This window comes from Oryza brachyantha, chromosome 2 (assembly GCF_000231095.2).
Source record: "Oryza brachyantha chromosome 2, ObraRS2, whole genome shotgun sequence".
Classification (NCBI taxonomy): Eukaryota; Viridiplantae; Streptophyta; class Magnoliopsida; order Poales; family Poaceae; genus Oryza; species Oryza brachyantha.
Genome location: NC_023164.2, coordinates 3234025 through 3258613, shown reverse-complemented (window position 1 = coordinate 3258613; position 24589 = coordinate 3234025). Strand labels below are relative to the sequence as shown.

The window sequence follows — 24589 nt, the reverse complement described above, 5'->3', positions numbered from 1 at the left end:
AGCAAATTCTCGTCGGATTATACAATTAAATTATTGATTTATGAATATAACCTGCATTGTCCTTCGTGCATGAATTTGGCTGGTTTGCCCATCTATTGTATGCATCCAATTTGATTATGCGTATGTGTTGCCACGTTTCATTTCTTCTTTTTAGCTGGGTTGGCCGAAGGGGGCCAACGAATTTTGTTAAGATTGGGAGAACACGTTTCGTTTCCGTGGACTATTTGTTTAATATCTGTAAGCTGTTCTTTGCCTTTTCCTTTTCTCTTTGTACCATTAGAAGATTTGTGCATATGTCCAGCTAGCTTTTAATGTGATCACTAACTAGTATCGTCATGGCCACACCTGCAGATTGTACACATTAAAACAAATGTATGGTTTCCGACTTCGGACGAGGCTCTTAGTAAAGATATGTACCACTTATCTCGATCAGGTTATATTCCCATTTGATTCTATAAATGTTCTTTCTTTACTACAATCCAAGGCCTTGAGATTTGCAGCCAATGTTGTCCCAACCTTATTTTGTTAACCACCAAGTACTACTTGCCTCAGGTTTCTTCAACAAGTTCGACTGCAGCCTTGGAAGGAGGCGGAAGAGGCTTTTATTCCAGTTTGTAATACTGCAGCTGGGCCAAAATATCAAGGCACGATTTGGTTTGAGTGGAGAAAGATGCCAAGGTTAGCCATCTTGTTCAATCTCCCTTTCACTAACGTTATGTGTGTAAGAATGATTAGCTACTAGTCCCTCCATCCTTAATAAATGGTTTCTCTAAAAAATATTATTATTATTTTAATGAAAAATCACAGATTTGTGGATTGGAGTGTGCAAATTGCAGGGGGGGGGGGGGGGGGGAATCGAGCCGAAAGATAGGCACCTGACGGCCATGAGCTGTTCAATAGGGTCCCTCTCAAGCCTGCCACCTGACCGTGTTGAAAGTGGGCGGAACGATAGGGCCGAGTCGCTCCGTGGGTGGCCGACGGTGGAACCTATCAGCATGTGGGTGTTCGATAGGTTAATGATCCAATCAACCAAAAATTTTTGGACTAGCCAATTTTTTTTTCCTCGACACATATAGACCTGTTGGCTTGGAACATGCTAACAGAATACAGTACCTATCGAATAGCCTCTGAACGACATGAACCATGTCGATTCGGAGGAGACTGATAGGACCCCAACCGGCATGGTTAGTGGTGCTAGGTGCCTATTGTTCTGGGCTAGGCCGAAAGGTGGCTTGTCGAACAAGGCCCTTTCGTCAGACTGCCACTTTTGCAATACTTTTCCACAGGCCCACATTTGTGATTTTCCATTAAAATACAATTATTTTTGAAAAAAATTGAATAAGTGAAGTTAGTTAGTTAAAAAATGACCTGACCAACATCATTTAAATAAAAACATATGAAGCATATTATTTAGAATTGTCCATGCTTGTATATCATTTTTTGAGCCTAAATCATTAGGTTTGCACGTATGATGTGGTAATTAGGATCCTCTGCAATATTGCTCTCTGAATACATGATATAGTACCATAGGAATAAAGTTGCACATGTGAATGTGAAAAGATTAAACTATATGATGGTTATATCAGGAAATTCCTTCTAAGCCTATCCGAGGCGTCAGCTGATGGTCAATCAGCTGCCCGTTGGTGAAATATGGTCACCTCGTGGTGATAATACTGGATGAAAGGGAAAGGTTGATGTTATCATTTATTAGGAGAAAAAAGAGGGAGAGTTTGGCGGGGAATTTATCCTAGCCCACTGTGGGATAATAGCGTGGTGCCATGCCAGGTTTAGGTGAGGTGGTTGAAACCAGCGAACAGTCCAACTAAAGATTAAGCTTGTCACCCTCGTATTTTCCATTTGACTTTTACTTATAAGCCAAAATTAAAAATTTAACTTTAAATTTAGAGATGGTTTTATTTTTTATCATTTTATTTTAGATCACTATGAACACGCATGTGAAAGTTTTATTTATAAATTATTTTTTGTTTGTAAATGTTGTTTCATTTATTTCAAGAATAAGCCAAGAAATGATGACATGAGACAGTGGTTTTACGAAAAGAAATCCGTGGAAAAGTCACATGTTTGTACGATTGTGAATTTTCTACTACTTCTGTAATATTTTTAGTGACCCTTATGTTTATCCACACCAAATGTTAGTAATTTATGTAGCTGAAAAATTGCAAAAAGTAGCTTCCACACCCTGTGTTTATCCTCTTGACCTCAAATAGCTAGTGCTCCTAGCTACTAGATGGGTCGTGTAATAACTCTTGTACACACCATATCATATCAGAGGAATGTAATTTTTGCGCGAATCATATTCTAGAATTTTTCTGATTTGATGAGCACAAAGGGCAGCTGCTTTCTGAAAGCGACTTGTTTGAAAGCTGACACCGCAAATAAAATTTCACTTTGTGCAAGTCAACATGACTGTAGATTGTTTAGCAGGTTCTTGCACTGTGGAAGGGGGATTGACGCTTGCTTTTCAGTAGCAGCCTGTGAAGTAGTCCCATTTGATGGAGTCACGGTCAGATTTACATGATAACAGTACATTGAGAGGTATCACTAAAGTTATTTTCCTTTGCTGCTGGGCTCTAGCACAGTGCATGCATGTTCCCTTCAGTTTAGTCACTTTTAAGTTACCTCAGCAGACTGCTGCAGGATAGCTGTTGTATAAGTGCTATCGATCATGTCTACTGCTTCACAGGGGATCGATGGATGGACTGAGCGTAAGTAAGCAGGCCCTTTAGAGGAATTATTGCTTGACACACCAACAAGGCTTTGACCACTTGTCTGTGCAGCTGTAGCAACTGGTCCAAATTGGCTAGGTCCCGTGGGGCGAGCGCCCAGCGATCGAGATGCAAGCGTACTGCCCATTTTGCTCGGCATCTTGCTATGAATTACTAGCTGGTGAGTCTCCCTCCCATGCTGGTATATTGCTTGTGGTCCATACCTCTCTGTTCTAGTAGTTGTTCTGAGCGTGATAATTTTTCCAGAATTTTGTTTTATATTCTGTTCCAATTTGAGCCAGTGCTATCGACATGTGCACATTATCATGTAGCACAACACTAGTAAAAAGCTGTCTTGTTGTGGTAGTGAAAGGTAAAGTCTGAAAGAAAGCGTTAATTTTTGTCTCAGTGGAAAAAAGGGATCAATAAGGAGTGGCACTGGTGCTCCAGAATTCAACACCGCTTACGCCATTGATCTATCCTTATTTCTTTATCAGACCTGAGTGGTCATTTCGTTCAAAATGATCTCAATGGCCATTGCTGCTACATATTTCTTTGTTCCCTTATCTGTTTGCTTTCTAAGCTAGGCACACGACAGGGAGAGAGGTAAAAGGGATAGAGATTTATCAAGGGGGGCACACAATGTCTTGCATCTATTCTCTTCTCAAAAGGAAATTGCATAGGTGTCACAGGGCAAGTGGTCCTGCATCAGTCTCCAGATGTCTCAACTAATTACTCTCGAAATCATCAGTTCTCTTCTTTAAATCTGATCTTGTACAGGCAGATTGGTCCTGCTCCTATATATTATATCGTCTCGTCTTCCATGGACTTAGCTTAGGCCATATTTAGTTCCCATAAAATTTTCCCAGAAATATCACGTCAAATCTTTGAATCTAAATCAAGCATTCAATATACATAAATATTAAAACTAATTATATAGTTATGGAAAAATTGTGAGATGAATCTTTTAAGCCTATTTAGTATATGATTAGCCATAAGTGCTACAGTAACCAACATGTACTAATGATGGATTAATTAGACTCAAAATATTCGTCTCGCGGTTCTCAGACAGAATCTGAAATTTATTTTATAATTAAATTATATTTAATCTTCAAATATATAACCGTACGCGTCGACGTGACGTTCCTCAAAAAATTTTTTGGAACTGAAAGCAGCCTTAGTCCAGGAGTGCTCATCTCACACCAGTCACATCTTCACCACCTTTACTTGGAGTACTGTTGTACATGTGAGGAAGCTACAGATATAGGAGTATGCAACAATCTATTTCAGGGCAATTGACAATCGATACACAAATTCTCAAGCGCAGAGGTTATTTGGAATATATTTTACAAAGATTTCCAAGCACAGCTCAACACAAGAAATTAATTAGTCATTATCTTAAAAAAAGTACATAAGAAATTTGTGGGGATAAAATCGTAAATCTGTTTGTGGATGGGTGTCTAGACAGCGAGAACTGAACAGGCTGCCATTTGACCTTAGCAACTGGCTAGCTTGCACATGTGATTAAAGATGTTTCTGGAGATGAATATGATCGATCGACATGCATGTATCACTGTTGCAGAACAGTGTTAGCTCCAGATAAATTAAAATGAAGACGATGGTTGTTTTTTTTTGCTACAATGTCAGCTTCAAGACGTGTGTCAATGCATCATCTAATTTAAGCTTCTTTTCCTGCGCACTTTCGTCCGAATAGCGAATACTTAGTTGTACCGTTAGTCCTTTACTGGTGCATCCATGTATCTCTGTTTGGAATTATATAGTAGGCTACCTTCGCTTGGTAGATAGTTTACAAAGATGCTTATTTTGTGAGGCGTTATTTTATTTTTTTAACGAGTTAGTTGATATATATGGAACTGTCCAGATGGCGCAAAAAATTAACTGGTTCGACAAGTTTATTTTTTGAAGACAACCATGGGCTAAGCGTAACAGATTTTATAGTGGCTTGTCATATAGTTTGGTGCCCAGTATTATTAGTTTTTTTTTGAATTTTATGCTCAAATTGATCACCTCTTTGCAATTGTAGTATGTGAGGAGGATTGAGTATATAATTTGAGTATTTTTTGAATGGTTGTTATTGGAGTATATATATGAAGTCTCCCTACTCAAGAACGTTCTGTTTCGGAAAATAAGAATACATGGTATTCTAACTTCTTGGTGGTTTCTGATGTATTTCCACGAGGAATTTGTTTGCTATGAGAATTTGAAGTCTCTACTCTCTAGGCGAAGTCTCTACTCTCTAGGCGTTCAAGGCTTTATTTATAATATCGCACAGCACTTATATTGCAAATTTTGTATATGCTTTGCATCTTAATAGAATGGTGAGCTTTCAAAAGAGCAGGATTTATGTAGAGTGTAGAATCATATAATGATCTGATCTAGTGAAATGTCGAATGGTTAGCCATTTTAGTTATTTCTTGCTGATCGCCTCAATGCAAGCTCAATTCATCCAGAGTGTGAAACTACCAAAATAATTGGTATTTAACTAACAATTTTCTTTTGTTGATTTGTTGTTGAATATATCTTCAATGCATCAATCATTTATTATCTTCCCTCTTAATTGACTCAAGTTAAATATAACATTTCAACTGTTGGCTGGTTAAAATTATCAGGTTATTTCGGCGTTGGGGTCTCTCAGTCCGTTCGGTATGAACCCAGAGGATTATATAGTAGGCTGCGTTCGTTTTGGATATTTTGGGGGTAAGTTATCCACGCGGAAAACATATTAATAAATTAGTACATGATTAATTAATTATTAATTATAAAAAAAATTTAAAAATGGATTAATATGGTATTTTAAAGCAATTTTCTATAGAAAATTTTTGTAAAAAACATACCATTTAGTAGTTTGGGAAGCGTGCGCACGGAAAAAGAGCTGAATCTGGCCTTAGTAAGCTTACTGCTGAACGTGGCCGTAGTCATGCTACAGTTTCTTATCTTCGTTTGGAAAAATCTTTGGAAGTTATTACTGATAATTTTAACTAATTAGGAAAGGATTTGCTGAACTCAAATCTACTTCATAATAATAATTAACTGAAAATTAACTGCAAATCTGGATTGCTGAAAATTAAGTACTTGTAGGATGTGATGGACATATATAAGCAACACTTTCTCTTTTGTTTTTGCCGGGTAAGCAACACTTTCTCTTAATCTGCAAATTAGAACTGCAGGTAAATTAAGCATGGAAGAGAACTCTCAAAAAAGGATACTGGAAGTAAAATTTTGTGCAAGGGAAACCAACCTAGTGACTACGTTATCCAAGTCCAAGAACATATTAATACTTCTAACTAATTTACCGAGGTTTAAACCATCCAACTGAAGTTCGACGACAAGGATGTCCAAATTATGCTGGATTATAACCTGTAAGTTTTCCTGTACTTCTGTTGCTGTTTCTTCTTCAGAGGACTAGTTTATTTATCTGATATATATTTCAGTTTACTTGAGGTAAACTCTACTGCGTCCGTCTCAAAATACCATTAGCTCTGTTTCATATTATAAGGATTTTAGTCCTCTCTATTCGTATAAATGCTAATGAATCGACATATAAATAAATCAAATACATTAATTAATCTGGAGGTGAATTTAGTGTGACCAAAATATTGTATAAAATGAAGAAAGTATACTATAAGATATTTCGTCACTAATAGTTTCATATGAATATTAATAAATGGTAACGTATATTAAAATATATTTATTGATCTAGAACTAACTAGAAAGGTAAATATTTTGAGACAGGAGATAGTAATATAGTCATCATGGTGTAGCACCCGGGATCAATGGTGGTAGGAGTATCTGGTGTCTGTCACTGTCATATATCGCTGGGTTATTTTCCGGTTTATTGTTGAAATAGCTTATTAATATTTAAATAATAATTTATAAGTAAAATTTTTAGTTCCTAGTGATATAATAAAAACCTTAATATTAACTTTAAATTTAAATTTTAACTTATAAGTATAAGCGAAGAGACGAGGCTAGAAATTCAGGACAAGCTCAATTCTATAAACAAACACCATTTTATCCGGTCTACATCATGGCGTCAAATTTAATACACTGCTGAATCTAATCTAGTCTTCAAAAGTTTGGTCCAAGATATTGCGATATGCACCGACATAGTCCTTTCCATGATTAAAATTAGATGGCAATAACTATAGCATGGATATGATGGATTATGTAGTACGGATTTAGTCTAATCTTTTGCACCCTCCACGGCAGCTAGCTAGAAAGTGTACTGAAAAAACAAGTTATTTCAATAAAATTGGGTTAACTTACACCTTGCGGCTTGTTACGCTTGTAGCGATGTTAACAGCCTACCTCCTTGCGTGGCAAACACTGCACCATGCATGCACACTTATATGCAGCTAATTGAGGTTTGTAATCCGTTCTCAAGTTTCTAAGCCATGACCATCATGGATAGAGCATCTCCAACAGCTAATCTATCTCATCCTACATTCTAGAAATAGAGGATAAAGAATAAAAATTGAGCTCTATCAAAACGTCCATCCCATCATCTATTTTTAGATCTTATCCATATTAGAAGAGAAACTCTATATTTGGATGTTCTCTCTCCATCGTATGGTGGATGTCATGTATAGATGATCTGCTAGAGTACAAAGAGATACGAAGGATGAAACTATTTTAGATTATCATCCAAATGAAGATATGGATGACCAAATTTAAATGAACTGTTAGGATGCTCTGAGTTAATGTGTATGCACTGTTCAGTAACAGTAATACACGTGGCTTAACTTCAAAATCTTGGCAAGCATTGATTTGTCGGCTAACCTGTTGGGCGGGTAATCATTGCCAGCAATACAACAAAGTGCCTGACATAATGACGTACACAATTTTTTTCTTCTACGTATGCTTATAAGTAAAATTTAATCTTAATTTAGAGTTGATTCTAGGATTTTTTTCATCGATATATATTTTTCAGTCTTTGGCTTTAGATTGGGAAGAACATGTATATAAATATTTTATTCATAAATTATTTTTCTAAATATGTTGTTTGCAAAACCTTCATAATTACAGATTAATTAGATGGTAATAGAAAATAAATTCTTCATTTGGGGAGGCCAAACCTCCTCCACCCCTCCCTGTCTCTGCCCCTGGCTGTCGTCGCATGAGTGGAAATGGTGTAGGCAGAAGATATACATTTCTAAAAATATTTATGATTAGTAATAAATTGTAGCATTATTTATTTTATAAATGTAGGCCAAAAGTTGCTTCCCGTCAATTTCAAAAAAAAAATTGTGGGTACTAAGCAAATTATTCATGCTTTTAAAATAGGATTAATAGGCTTAGTTAGTTCGTCCATCCCAAAATATATCCACCTAGCTACGAGAGCTTTAGGAATTAAGGATTGGGATGAAATGTCTAAATACCGACGTAACGTGGAATAAAGATTGGGGTGCAAGTCTCAAAGGTAGATTGAGGTCCACTTAGGCTACAATACAATTATTGTAAAAATTAGTCATAGATATTAATGTTAGTAACATTGGAATTACAATTATACCTCAGTTATAATTGTTTGATTGTAATAAAAACACCATGCGATAATTGTTAGCAAAATCATAGAAAATACTTATGGGATACATCTAGACGCTAGAAATCTTTTTCTTCTAGGAGAGAGACTAGAACTAGGCTGTGTTTTTTTTACGAAAGATAAACATTTATTAGATTTTTTATAGTTATTTAATAGTATAAATAATAAAATTAACTATTACTCCCTCCGTTTTAGTTTACAAGACTTTCTAGATTTGTCTAAATTCATCCATATATATATATATATATTTTGAATATATATCTATATTCATTAGCACATCAACCAATCTAGGTAAAACAAGAAAGTCTTATAATATAAAGCAAATGGAATATAAAATTAAAATCTACTTATAAGACTTGAGATGATGAACTTTAGTATATAAACTTTTTTAAAAATATATCTTTTAACGATTCGAGAAACGTGTAAAACCACCGAATAATCTGGGAAAAAACACAGGATTATACTGGAGTAGTATCATCCTTAGTGAAAGGGGCAGGGAGGTAATTTTGCCAGCAGCAAGCCAGCAAGTATAGACAATGCTGTACTGCGTCCACTCTACCCGCCATGGCCGCTAAACCTTTCTCCAAGCCTCAGGGGCACCGGCCGGGGCGGGCCCACCCACAGCCATTCCCAGGCGCCCACGTCTGGCCCACCACCGAGGGGCAGCCAATCACGGGTCGACAGCGCCGGCGCCGAATGTCCGACAAGGACCCGCTGCCCCGGGCCCCGAGAAGAAACGCAGGCAAAATTTTTTCTAAAAAAATGGAAAAAAAACCACCTCTTTTTCTTCTTTGTTAAATTACTACTCGTACGCACGCACTGCACGCACCTTCGACGGTAGCCAAGCGCCAAACGGCGCTGCCATTGGAGGGATGGATTAGATAGCTCAGTGGCCGGCTCTACTGGTACTAGTCACTAGTAAGAGGGGACGGTGGTACTGTGATTGTACTACGATTTATTACAAGATAAGGTGCACGCCAATCACATCGATTGAGGCATGAACATGTCTGAGTCCTCCCATGGGAGCTGGGACTACAAAGGGGTTTTTTAGAGTATAGAAAGCACGAAAATTGATAAGTGTTTTTTTATCTTTTGGATGGATGTTCGTATGGTCTTTGAGACGTTTGAATTGTCTCGAGATGTTAAACTATTTTATTTTACTTAAGTTGGTAAATACCTCGAGACATGGAGGATCCACGTGTAACATGTACCTTAAAGTCTATCATACGGATACAATATAGTATGGATAGAAAACAATTTGATTTGGCCATTGAGAGTTTGCGAAACTCTTCATCATAGGATTTTGATATTCTATATTAACATGACTTAATTTGGGATGCACACCTTCTGTACAATTTAGCTGGTGGTATTGGTTGGGTAGTGGAGAAATGTCTAAATGTTTGAGTCCTCCAATTCCTTTGGGATTTTGACTGTTTTAAAAAAAAATCATGCACTGCAAATAGAGTTTATATTATGGTCAGAGTGTGGAAACATTAATTACCATGATTGATGTGCTGAATGGACAAATACTAGCTATTAAGGTTGCGAGAGAACTATCAAATGATATTGTGCAATAAGGTAGCAATGTTGTCTTCAGAAAAAGGTTAGCAATGTACATATAGTGTGGCTCACCGATCAACTGTGGTCATGCATGCATGTGTGTTCAATACTTCCATCTGTGCCTGAGACTGTCCAACTTAGGCCTTGATTAGTTCCTAATTTTTTTTTTCCAAAAACATCACATTAAATTTTTAGACACTTAAATAAAGCATTAAACATAGATGAACTAAAAAACTAATTGCACAGTTATGTAAGAAATCTTAAGACGAATCTTTTGAGCCTAATTAGTCCATGATTAGCCATAAGTGCTACAGTAACCAACATATGCTAATGACGGATTAATTAGACTCAAAAATTCGTCTCGCGGTTTCTAGGCTAGCCGTGAAATTCGTTTTTTCATTCGTGTCCGAAAATCCCTTCCAACGTTCGATCAAACATTTAACGTGACATTTCTTTCAAAAATTTTCTCATTCTAAACACCACATTAGCCCCCAGACCCCAAAGAAGGTGTGGTACTGTTGTGCCTTTCTAGTCAATGCGAGTGGCTGTCAAGTTTGGGGGGCAGGTGGAGGAGACACATGCTGCTCGCTAATTTAATTCTGCTGTGTTCATCTCCATGTCATTGTTGGTAGCCGACGAACGTGATGCCTCCAGTCATCATGTTTTTGTGTCGGTAATTCACTTCTGTTTGCTGCGGTTGCAATCAAGTCAACGTTTTCATATTCTTTTGGTAGAACTACAAGTACGTCAAGCCATGCAAAGAGAATCTCCATGTATGCATCTGAACTTTAGCATTTCCTGCTCATCAGCTATCCAGACCTCAGATACAGCTATTATTGGCCTATGTTGGCATCAGCTTGTTGTGTTATTACATGTTTGGTTTATTTTGGTGACATCCCAATTAAACAAAAAAGAATTGATTGATAGTTAATTAATTATGCATGTCCAATAGTGCTGTGTGCCTCCTAGAAATCGACATTTTACCTGAAGTTTTAATTCTCAGGGGGAGGCGAAGACAGATAATGTGTCATTTTACCTGGAAACGAAAATAAAAAGCACAGAGGACAGCTTCTGCTTTGGTTGAGATGAACACGTTCGAATGCAGGGAAAATAAAGACTGCCAAAAGCCACAAGTCAGAGGCCATCATTAATGCTTGCTGGTTGTAGGACAACTTGATCAGGTACGCATTCTTTGCTTCTACGGTATTGCTGCAACGTAAACTTGTCGAGTTGAACAGCGTGCGGAACTTGTCATCCAGTGGGATGATTATGATTTATCAATTGGCTGAGCTTAATGAACATATTGGCAGAAGAGAAATGTTGAAGATATCATGTTTAAATTTATTTGCTACTTGTAAAAAAATATCTTTCCGAAGTTCAAATTTGCATTTTAAAATTTAATTTTAGAGTCGATTTTGTGGTTTTTTCTTGGTAGTTTATTTTATAGTATTTGCTTTTGAATCGCTAAGGACACGTATATAAGCTTGTTGCACACATTATTTTTTTGGTCATAATAAGTCGTACGGCTTATTCTTCCAATAGACGAAATGATGTGGGCCGAAATGGGGCATAAGATGCTTGATTTTAAGGAGAGTATGGTTAAACCTACATAACCACCACTATCTTATGCTCTACCACTAATCAACTACTTTTAGTTAAAAAAAGACCCTGCACATAAATGTAGTCTTCAAAAATACAACTTTGCCCACTAATTTCTATTGCAAAACATTTGAAACTTAATAAAATTATAACACTACATAAGTACTTTTGAGGAAAAAAATATTGTTCTATACAAATATGTGATTTTCATACATTCAGTCTAGATATTTATCCAATGTTTTAAAATTTCACACTAAAATGTCTAGACCACTATGTTTTCATGACCGGAGGGAATAATACAAACGCTTCAGTTCAATCAAACAGTTATTTGACTTCCTGATGTTAATTGGTCTATATATATTCATATATCGCAATACGAATAAATTATATGGATAAAATAATTTCACCAACCATATGTGCGGCTTGGAGCTAGCAAAACTTTCAAAGGCCAATTCAAGCAATCAGCTTGACTATTCTACATATGCTAACTGGACCACTTACTGCTAAACTATAGCCCCCCTGTTTCGTTGAATTTTACGCAAGGGCTAAACTACCTTACAAAATCGTCAGATATGGAAATCAGCAAGGCTATTTTTAAATTCCAAAAGCCCTGTTTAAAGTTTGCCATGTACCTCCTCTCAGATCTGTCCAAGAAAGAGACCATAGTAGAGAGTAAATAATGGCCATGATAAACTAATTAAGATCAACTAACTTCATCGAATTAATGGAAGTTCATTGGAGATACCATTGTCGTACTATGAACAGTGGCAAAGTAAACTTTGTTTAATTTTTGGGTGGATATTGGTACCTTGTCCTCCTCCAAAATCTGACATGTAATTAATCAAAATGCAAGTAGGAGTTCTTACTGTACATGCAGTGTTAGCTGTTGCTAATTGGAGCTACTACTGTAAGGCAGTACTCAGGAGAGGTCTATAACTAGTAGTTACATAAACCTTGCGAGCTTCCAGCCCTGGGAGCTAGGTACAACTATCACCCATCCCATCCATCTCCCTCTGCTGCAAGAACCAAACACCAAGAAACAAAGGGGGCAAGAGAGAGAGAGACAGAGAGTCATTTCTCTCACCACTTCTCCTTTCAAGCTCAGTACGGCGGCTGCTCACCGGATCCAAGGAGGAGAAAACCACCTCTCTTCCGTTTATGATTCTTCCTCTTGAGTTCTTCCGGAGGTTTTATTCGGTTTTTTTGTGGTTTTTTACCATTTTTTGTGGTTTCTTGATTTCTATTGTTTGGAACTTCGTAGACTGTTTATGGTAAGTAAGAGCAGAAAATTTCCAACACGGAGAAGCTCTTAGGAGATTGACAGAAGAGAGTGAGCACACGGGGTGATAGCCGGCATAATATCTATCCCGTCCTCGCCGCGTGCTCACTCCTCTTTCTGTCACCCTCTTTCTCTTAGGGCTCAACTCCTATCCAGATCTATGGGTGGATTTATATAACCACTAAATTAATTTGATTTGGTTTATCTCAATTTAATTGTTGTGATCCAGCCTTTTCCTCCAATGAAAGATTGAAAACCCCTTATGCTTGGTATAGAGAAATTCAGCCACAACAAGACAGAACGCCCATGCTTAAAGTACTCTGTCTTTACTCCCACACTTTACCCTGTCACCTTCTTTTATCTCTTAAGATGCGCGTAAAATGCATGTGTTTTCCCCTCTTTTTCTCAATCTTTTCAGCCGTGCTGTCGAGGGAACTACTACCGAGGAGAGTGATACGGATGCTGGTGATAATGGTTAGTCCCGGCTATGTGGTACTGGGATAAATGATTGGTTTTGCTGCTTGTTTTTCTTATTGTTTCTTCTCCTACTCTTGCAGTAGTACTACTAGTACTCGCCTTGGGAGCTGAAGCATGGAGATGCTGCCGGTACGCTGCAGCACTGTGGTGATTCATCAACAGGATTAACTGGGTCTTCTCTCTTTCTTCCTTCCACCCCTTCATCTTCTCTTCTCTTCTCTTGTCTTTCAGCTAGCTTCTTTGCAGGTAGTTGGCCATGGTGGTGGTGGGGTTCATCAAAGTGTTTGTTGGGTCAAAAATGGAGCACGGAAGAGGCTAACCAATGACCCATATTTGGCATGGAAGTTGGCTTCGCTACACGTTTGCCAGATCTGGCTTGCATCTTAGGTTAGCTAGCCCGGCCCCTCTCTCACTTTGCCCTTTGGGTCTTGCTGTTTTCCAAATCTCTCTCTCTCTCTCTCTCTCTCTCTCCGTCTTCCCCAACCACTGTAAAATGAGAACGGTGACTTCTGTTACCGTGTTACTGAGCGAGGGGTGGGGCTTGCATGAGTGTTTCCTTCATGTCTGCTTTTTCACCTGTGGTGGTCATATTTCTTCAGAGTTTTGTTTACTTTGTGGCGATGGAAGGTGATAATTGGTTGGTTAGTTGATGTTGCATCTGGGCTTTGTGGTCCTCAACTGCTGCTATTCATGAGTAACCCATTTACCACCACTCTTCTTCCTTCTCTTTTCAGCTCAAGGTCATCATGGATGTTTAATGGCCAGCAAGGCACGACAACTACACCATTAATTTCCACAAGGTACACCCGTGCTAGCTCTAACTAATTATTCTCTAAGGTATATATAAGAGGTGCATATATATACTTATGTCTTCTTGGAAGGGTATATATACCTTGTACAAGTTAATTCCTAGATAACTGGTGCTTACTTATGTTGTGAATTGGTGTCATTTCTGTTGTCAATCAGATGTGCTATTAGTTACATGCGTAACATTTTTAACTTTTCTTGGGACTGATATGGTATTTTAACTAGTGTTTAATGGATGATTGTTAGGATTACATAGGAAAATCGTTTCTTTGCATTCTCACCATTTGGTTATGTGCGGCAACTGGATTAACTGAACCTATCCAAGCTCCATAATAAATATATGATTTCTTCAAGAGACAGGCGCAGAGCATATATAATCATATCCGGCCCAGTTGCCGATTTGTGCCATCTAGTAAATTAACTGCCTAACAATAAGCTTGCTATATATGAGGAGATTTAAAGCTAGCTAGATTCATTTTTGTGTGGATGGAAATATGACACATAGAAGAACAAAGCTAAGCTGCCTTGTCGATCGATCTCTTGCAGGCATTGAGAATTTGAGATGATGTGATTCAAGCTGATGGATGCTTTACACAGAAGTCACTTCATGTGCTAGACATGCATGCGTGCACAGTCCCATTATGAGAGGTAATTCTTTAGCTCGTTGATTTGTCAACCTTAATTTTGTTACATTGTTTTGATTGGGTGTGGCTATTTGTGTGTGTTTGGGGGGAGGGGGTGGGGGTAACTATGCATGTTAGTGATTCTTTTTAATAGAAATTCTTGTAATTTATCCTGGTGCATGTCCATGTATACACTTCTCATCTGATAATTAAATTACCCCATCCGTTCCATAATGTATGAATTTTTGGCTTAACCTAAATTCATATATACACTAACAAATTTAGATACATATATAAAACATATTGAATGAATCTAGTTATAGTCAGAAAGTCTTAGAACGGGGGGAGCGTTAATCAATAGTCACGCTTAAATGTGACCCATTTTGTAATCAATGGCTTTTTTAATAATATTGTACATATATAAACCTATTCACCTCTACATGCATGGCCTGGTCAAGGTTTAATAACTATATGGTAAAAGTCGAGTATAAAATTTGAATGTTATAGAGAGTACTATTTTTGCATTGGCCTATTCATTTTGGGAAAGACCAGTAATTATATATGTCGAATTAGTTTGTTACTTTTGCGAGTTTATAAAAAGAGATCATTCGTATGCCCATATGCATTTGATAGATGTGTACTCCTATAGGAGACTTCTATCATGTTATCTCCTCTCTTGTCTGTTTGGTCGAACCAAAGATATGATGTTCATTTATAATTAGTACAGTTGCATATGATAGCATTATATATATGCATACAGAAGACATTCATATCCGATCCAACAAAATCTAGAAACAATCTAGCTAGACAGACTGGTCGTGAATATAGATATACCAGATCATAAACTGTTTGAATTAATTAGCTTACTGAATTTATTATCTTACATATCTCGAGCTAGTGTTGCGTTGAAAACTAATTTTATGTGGACATAATACCTTATTAACTAGTGCAAATTTTACTTTTACATGTCTAAACAAATTCATAAGTATAGTCTTAAGTACAGTTCGAAGTAGGTAATTTGTGCCATAGTTTTACTTTACAAACTTAGTTTTGTTACTTAATTTGGACGGTATCCTAGGTAGCTATATTTGGAATTAAATTGAACTTAAAGGTAACTATATTTTTGCTACGCGTAATAATTAGTGAACTTAAGCATATATACGGCTCCTTTGGATTTGAATTAAGGATTTTTTTTGTGGTACCAAATTTTTTAGCAGCTTCAATATATAATATCACATGTTTGGTTTAACGCTAATCTTTTCCCATACTAATATGAACTCTTCGGTATCAATACCAAAAGAGTGGTAGTAGAGCAAAAATTGCATCCAAATATCCAATCGGACTTGTCTAAAGCTACTGCATCTCACTCTCGACAAAAACCGATCCATTCTGGACTAAGTTGGCTAAGTTTAGCATGCTATACTTTTGTGGTAAAGAGAATGATAAATTAACCTGGTTTAGGAAAAGTTAGGTGAGAAAATAGAGTAAATGACACGTGGGTCTGATATTTAATTGTTAATGGGTTAGAATTAGGACTAAAATAAAAGACTATCGACCAATACTATGTCCTGTTTGGGGTTTTGGGGAGCTTAATATTCTAATAAGCAGCTGGTGAAAAGTCAACTTCTCGTAATCTGGAAAAGTTGTGTTTCCAGCTTATAGTTTCTAGTTCATTTTTTAGATTCTATATAACTCTAGATTCTCAGAAGTTAAAGTAATGTCTAAGAGAGCTTCTGACTTCTGGAGATTATATGAGAAACTGCAGCTGGCAAAAGCTCTCTTAAACATGCCCTATTGCTTATATATCTAAGGTTATTTGGAAATAAGTCAGTTGCCAATCAGACATGTCCGTAGCACCCCCTTCCTCCAAAACATACCAACCTGTACATAATACAGTAGGTTGTTATATTTTACTAGAATGGATGGGGTATTTTTAGATTTGTAACTAGGATTTATTTTCTACTAGTACAAGATAAGAGGGACTTTGGGGGGGGGGGGGGGGGGGGGGGCGGGGAAGATATTTACTGTATCCTAAGATAAACTTCTTTTTCATGTTGAGTTTTGAATCAGAAAGATGACTTATTCTCGGTTCGAGGAAAAAACGAATTAGTGGGACCAGTGTCAACTGGCTATGTTGAGATATGGATATTGGAGCCGAAAACAAGGAAATATGAACATAATTAATGTGGCCTGAACAAATCTGATACATGATCACTTCACTAGACATTAATTCAAGCTCTCGCGTTGGAACTTGAAATTCTATGATCAGCAAACTGTTCAGTAAAAAAGAATAAGGTCATTTGCAGCCCAGAAACTATCAAGTAATTTTCATATTTGTCGTATCATATAGATATTATGTGTATAAACTATGTATTTAATGGATACTGTCTTCAAATTAAATTTCCATCCAATCATCTCTCTTCTCTCTTTTTATTCACCTATCATCTTGTTTTTGTTCTTGGTTCTTGTGTAGAAAAGGTTTCTCATATGAGAAATTGTTTCTTCATTTTTTTTCTCTCCTCATTAACTCCCTTGCCACATAAGATTTTTGTTTATGTGACAATATATTTAATGATATGGAAACTAGATGATACGGAGGGTCGGGGATTATGGCCTAAGCACATTTTACTCGGTATGATTCAAGCACATTTTATGGTTTAAGAGCACGCTAGCTTATTTGATGTTTTTCGTCAGCAGTCATACAAGTAATAAGAAAAAGGGGCTTTTACAATTCTGCCATAGTTCTTCCTAAATTGAAAGGATACCGCTAAAATTGCTGTTATAGTGACTTTTGTTTATAATTTTTTAGTAGCAATTTAGGATACCGCTAAAATTGCTGTTCTATTGACTTTTGTTTATAATTTTTTATTAGCAATTTTGCAACTACTGGTAAATTTACAATTGTCTCTAGGAAATTACGTGTAGTAGGTGCAAGATTTTCAATATTGTTAGTGGTTTTAAAGCCAAGCTGAATAACAAAAGCGTATAGGATATGATGATAATTTAACTTCTAAATTAGTGCTAATTTTTCAAAATTAGCTATGCAGAACAAGTCAAAGCTAAAACATATACGAGGGCTCTAAGTATGAATTTGAGTAAGAACATGGATTTATCACCGGTTTTCATCTTTTCAGCTTGTGTTAAATTAAGAGGCTCATGCACATGTGTGCATGCGTGTGCAGTACAATGCGCATGTCTTTCTTTATAATCACAAAATACTAGGTATGTTAGTTAATTTTAGGTTATCAAAAAGATACTACCTATGATATAAATATAAGCCATTTTGGATTTTTAAGTAAATATTAAGATTTAGTTAAGAGATTTTTTGTGATTGAATTTGTTAGATCTCCTTCGTATTGGTCATATAATCATTAATAAGGGAAATTAGCATATAAATGCTTATATCATAAATGACACATTTGCAAATGAAAAATAAATTGTGAATAAAATTTTTATCTATGTATTCATAGTGATCTAAAAGACAAGGCAGAAAAATAAACTTCGATAAAACCCCTAAAATTAACTCCAAGTTAAAGATTAAAAATTTAAATTTTGGCTTATAAGCATAAATATAAGCGAAACGACAGAGCCGTAAGATCAGCGTCTTCGGAAAACGGCCACACAATCAAAATGAATAGGTAATTACTTGCAAAATGTACTCCGCTGTCTTATCTATATCAACATATGATTTGGTAATTACTTCTCTCTCTGGCGATAGAAATATATTATTTTAAGAACAGCGTCTTTTATGATACGCTGAAATAGTTAATACGTGAAATTCCAGTGTCATTGGTGGCTTTTTTTTGGGAAAAAAGGCGAAATAATACATCATCAAAAAAAATTATAAATAAAACTCTATGTTTGAAAAATAAACTACGATAAAAAAAACTTCAAAAACACCTTCTAGTTTAAATTTTAGCTTGTAAACATAAGCAGAACCGAAAAGATGAGATCGTAGGTCCCATGCATCTGTCCAAGCTGATATCTTTGTTTTCAATAACATAACTAACCTGAGTGAGATTAATTATCTAGATCATACTTACTGTAATGTGAAACACATGAATTCTCCGTTAAAATCATTTTCTATTTGGCCCACATTTGTCTTAATTGGGTGCGTTAATTAACAGGGGTTGTTTTGGAGCATGGCATTTTCCTATTCCTAGCTAGGATGAATTAACGACTTAGCTTTTAAAAACTTTCCTCCCAATATAACGAAATATTTGGAATGAAATTTTACATGTTTGTCAAAAAAGTTTGCAGAGAGCAGTTCGATCACCCTCCTAGGAACATAATAATATCCCTTCATTCACATCATATTATTTGACATTTTTTTAACTATCCTACCTAGAGAGGAGCCTCGTTTAAGGGCTCATTCGGTTTGAATAAATTCCAACCTATATAAATACTCTCTCCATGTACAAATGTAAGACATTGGCTAGTTCAAATGAACTAGCCAACTTCTTAAAAAAAATTAGGAGGGAGTAGTAAATAGAATAACTAAAGGAATATACATGCAGTGGTGTGGAACCAGGCCTGATCCAAAATATCACTTAAATTATATAAAATTATCTTATAAATTTTAAAAATAAATAAGATCATACTAGCTCAGACCTATGTATCAATGTTTTCTGGTTTCGCCTCTATATACATGCACATATAAATCTATGGCATTTTTTTTCAAGAGACTGGCACTGATATAGAGGAGCTCTTTTGTGCTGGGTTTCCAACTTGCGAAAAATATATGGCCCTGATGAGGGAAGATTATAGGTTCCCAAAATAAAATAAAATAAAATAAAATAAACAGCAAGCTGGCTCGGTCCAAATCATTCTAAACCGATCGCACGTCCCAAATCATCCCCAGTTCAAATAGAATGAATGAAAATATTCTATGTTTTGTCTCTACGACTTTTGTGAAGAAAATAATTTATTTTATTTTTCTATACTTTATTCCTCTTACAAACTAAATTACAATTATATAAATTAATTTGAATCCAAACCCATTATTTTTCTTGAAAACGAATGAGCTAAAGTGCGCATCGTTTCATAGAAGTACTATCGGCTTATCTTTGTTCTTTGTTCCATGCCGGGTTCATCTTTTCGTTTTTTTAGCAAAAGAGCCGCAAAAAATAAAAAATAATTTGTGAATAAATTTTTTATAATATATTCTTAGCAATCTAAAAAAAGACTGAAAATAAACTATATAAAAAGCTTTAAACCTACTCAATTGAATGCCATTTATTTGCACTGAACATGGGATTAATTTCTTACAGTGAAATCTCCAGTGATTACTAATGGTACACTGTTCCTGCGATAGCACGCCCGTCCTTGCTCATCAAACTCCCACTCGACTCTTGTACCTACCTCAGTTGAATTTTGGTATTATCTGTCAGTTGCAGACTTGCACGATCAGAACTGAAATTCACTGTTTTCTGGTCACAGCAAGCAGTTGCTAAATATCCTGCTGAAGGAAAAAAAAAAAGGGAGCTGCTGAAGGTTAGAGACTTGCATGTGATCTCACGTATTAATCTCAAGGGATAAAAACAATTGATACCTTGGTTATAAAATATTACTTCCTTCGGTTTAATAATTTCTTTATACGATCGATGCATAAACCCTGCTTTTGAAAATTTCAGTTGTAATATAGTATAATAAATAAATGAATATATTTATTCTGTTATTAAAGTATATTTTTAAGGCTTATCTATATATATGCTGTTACGTTGTCATGTAAAGTTAAATTTTAGAAGTTTGACTTTAATCTTGTCCAAAATGCCATAAATTATCAAACTGGAGGGAGTATATAACATTTAGGTCAATATTTAATTAATTTGTTGATTGAAACTTTGAGCATCAGTTTTATATTAGAATAATTTTATGATATTATGATAGTACTTTCCAAGATTTAGCAACCATACCATTTTTTAAATTAAGCATTTTGAGATATCATCGATCAAAGTTTTAAAAACTTGATGAAACCAAATAAATGTTAAATATTTGTGATCGACTATGTATCGTGCAATGGACCAAATTGCAGGGCCTTCTTGTAAAAAAAAAAGAAATAATTTGATTAAATTGTAAAGCTATCTGTAGGGTAAATTACTATGGATGACTTGTTTGATTACTTCAGCGAGGTTAATTGAAAGTTAGAGAAGGGAGTTAGCAACGGGAATAGTCATAATTAATAATTCTGTTTCAGTTTGTTTTTCTTTTTGTTGGGGGTCTAAGTCTAACAGAGATAGGGACTGTGGGGAGTTGGAAAAAAATGTGTGGATGATGTATGATTTATTTTAGTGGTTATATATATATATATATATATATATATATATATATATATATATATATATATATATATATATACTAGCAACGTTGCCCGTGCTTCGCAACGGGTAAAAAAATTACATATTAAATAATTAATATAGAACTCAGTAATAATTAATTAATTATGTGAACCATATGACAAATCTCTCTTCTGGTTTAAATTCTGGATTCTTAGTTCCTCCTTATTTATTTTTCCTTTTCTTTTTGTTTTCTTTTATCTTCCCTTCTTTCTTTTCTTCTTCTTCTTCATTTCTTCTTTATTTTACTCTTCTTTCTTTTCCTTTTCTTCCCTTGTGGATAATCCTTGTTTCTGACTCCTCATGGAGATAAAAAAGTCCTATACACCAAACGCACATTAGCTCTGAAATTTGAACATATTTTGACTAAATATGAAACATTGGTTGGCATGCGTGTTGCCACTTTCCTTCCACTAAAGGTGCGTGTGTGCTCCATATCTCAATACTTGAATTATATTCACTCTAACCTTGTAAATACTAAGAGAGAATATGTAATTTACTGAAGGCATTGAGAAGTGTAATATATTCGACCAAGTTAAACTGAATTAATGTACTTTAATCATAGTGGTCTTGCCTCGCTTCTATGCCAATCCCTTGACCAGTTTTTATATTTGGAAAATATGTGAGTACTACTTATAGTCATAAACTTTATGCATAGGTATTAATAAACTTTAAACACAAATAAAATATTTCGTTCATAAATTTTATACATAAATTAAATATTTGTATGTGAAAATATTTTGCTCATCAACTTTGTTCAACTATCAAAATAATCTACTCTAAAATCACAATAATAATGATATGTTTTGAGAAATTTTTAGTGGACAATTTTTTGGTTTTAAAATTTTCAATCTATTGGCTTGGTATATTTGATGATAAAAAACTAACAAACAACGTTACGAATTTAGGACAAAATCAAAATTTTAATATTGAATTAGTTGGGCTTCGCCTCTAACTTCAGAAAAATCAAATGCATGTGCTGTATTGCTACGTCATCGACCCGCGCTGGCTGGCGTTCAAAAAAAACTCAAATACATACACTGCATCGAAAAAGAAGCGACGCGGTCACGCTGGCTGGCGAGCGCTGGCAAAAGGAAACATGAAATCAAACATGACTTCAGATGGAAACGACACAGCTAAAAAAAGGAAATAACGTCCATGATGAAACGCTGCAGCGCCTGGCGTGAATGGCTACAGCTAAAAAAAAGGAAAATAACAAGGGAGCTTGGCAATCGAACCGGAGACCTCTCGCCTTGTAAGAGGTCATTTATCCGCTGGACCATGGACCCGATTTGGTTTTGTTTTGCGCGGGACAGCTAAAATACGGAGGGAGTCATACCATACGGGCGGTGAGACCCTCTATGTTTTTATAGGTTGTCATTTGGGTCCCACAATGCCGTGTGGGGCCCACGACGGACGAAAATTTTTGGCAGAATCGTTACTGCTTTTTATAATAGTATATATATGTGTGTGTGTGAATAATTAAGCTCTATAAAATGTTGGGTACATGCTCCTATCCGAAGTGCTAGATCCCTCTTTACCAAGAAATATATAAAACCATTATTTTGAATGAATTTGTGGATGAACATATATAGGGCCTATTGAGATAAGGATTAATGAGGTTATCTACACCATACATACACGCTCAGCTGTGTATCATATGTATAATATATTTCACAACCCGCCAATATTTGATCTTACCTTTCTATGTGAATTGTGAATATTTACTCCATTCTCTGATCTTCTTTTATCAATTTCACCATTTCTCATCTTTTATATGTGATCTTACCTAGTTATTTATCTAGATAATTTGAAATAAGTTATTTACTCATAAAGGTTCAACAAATCATGCAGACTATCTCTCATTCTTTTATAAGAAAAAGAGATAGTCCACATGATTTGTTAAACCTTTATGCAAAAATAACTTATTTCTAGTTTGGATAAATAAAAAGAGAAGCTTGGACAAGCGACCGAAGACCAGTAGTTTTTGCTTAAGTAGGAAAAAAAATTCGTATCTTTTTGCATGAGGAAACTCAAGCCAAACGAATTTTGCATACTTTTTTAAAAAGTAATAAGTTTTACTGTTGAAATGTAAACAAACCAAATAAACATCCAAACTCCAATCCGCCCTCTGCACAGTTGAAGCATTTAGGTTTGTTCACGTGTGTCCCAGATTGTTGCAATGAGGTGACCTGACACTACACATCACTCGACCACACTTTGTGGGCATATTTAGCGTATAATTTCTTGGTAAATTTTAAGGATGGACATATCATAAGGTGTTTGTTTAGTCATGTATACTCCAATGCTTAGACTCGTATTTCTTAGACTAAAATGTGTTAAAATTCAATGGGAACAGGCCCAGCCAAAAATTCAATGGGAACATGTTTTGTTGATCAATCTAGCAATATTTAGTACTATGATTTCTATGTGATTAAAAATTAATGTGATTATCATCGGCCGGTACGTGTGATTTTTGTAACAAAATAAGTTGATTCCTTAAATTTAGACACTGTTGTAGAATAAGTTAATTTCTACTCTTTTATCTGCCATTGGTCCATAAATCAAGTAGTTTTATTCCTTTAATATATATCCATTAGCACCCACGGACCAATACTGCTACCTTCATCCCTAAATATAAACAATTATTTAGATTTATCTTTAAATCTTTTTATATTTAAAGATGATATTAATTTGGGACACTTTGGTACATTTCCATACATGCTATTTTTTCTTGGAATTCTAGGAACCTATTTATTTTGGGACAAAGGGATCATGCCCTATTCTTTCTAGTTGAAACATGGACGAAGATGGTCACATATAAATCATAATTTATATAATACCCGTATGTTTCATAATGTAATAATTTTAGCCTTGTCTATATTTATATTATAATAATTTATGTGTTTGTCTAGATTCATATATGTATCAATGTATATGTTTTGTATATGTGTTCATATTCATTAGCACATATATAAATCTAGATACTAGAAAGTCTTATAATGTGGAATGAAAGGAATATATATTAATTAATCTAGATATATGATGAATATAGCTAACGTTAGAAAGTGTTACGATATGAAACAGATGGATTATAAAGTTAACAAATACCTTAGAATGGTTATCAAGCTGCGTACGATCGAACAAAGTTTTCTTTTAAGAAATCTTTGAAAGCATGAACGAATAATCCTATGGATAATCCAGGGCTATTAAGGGACCTTAGCCCTCTTTCAAATGATTTGCAGCTGCAAAATTCAAAACATAAATTTCAGGATAATATATATAGTTTAGGGTCTCAGATGTCTTCTTTCTTCCAATTTGGCATGTAGTAAACATTTTAATTATTTTCTACGCTGCTCATGTGAAAGTTCTATGATCTTGAACAGGGCGTTCATCTTGGCATGGCTGGATTACACTGACACTGTTGAAAAGCACCGAACACAGTACCACACACGAGTTTGGGATGGTTGCATGTTTTCGGCCTCCATCATTTGTATCTTCATGTTTCTGCAAAACTTGTTCAGTCATGTTTGTCTTAATTTGTTGTATGTATAAGGAGGTGATGGTTTGGTTTTTTTAGGGAAAAGCCAAATGAGATATTTGCAAATGAAAATTAATTTGTG

At 35.5% G+C, this 24589-nt stretch overlaps 1 long non-coding RNA gene across 8 annotated transcripts; it reads left to right on the top strand.

Annotated features, from left to right (window-relative positions):
- Positions 1-349: 349 nt before the first annotated feature.
- On the top strand, positions 350-24589 carry LOC102714805. 8 transcript variants are annotated; one of them, XR_001549664.2, is made up of 15 exons: positions 350-433; positions 553-678; positions 2446-2556; positions 2649-2726; positions 2799-2907; positions 5357-5444; positions 5915-6106; positions 10850-11027; positions 12954-13039; positions 13143-13198; positions 13282-13330; positions 13448-13588; positions 13936-14001; positions 14555-14656; positions 24353-24589. It is a non-coding gene; the product is annotated as an uncharacterized LOC102714805 (long non-coding RNA). The 8 variants fall into 8 exon arrangements; XR_001549665.2 differs by having other exon boundaries at positions 13433-13588; XR_001549660.2 differs by having other exon boundaries at positions 13282-13373.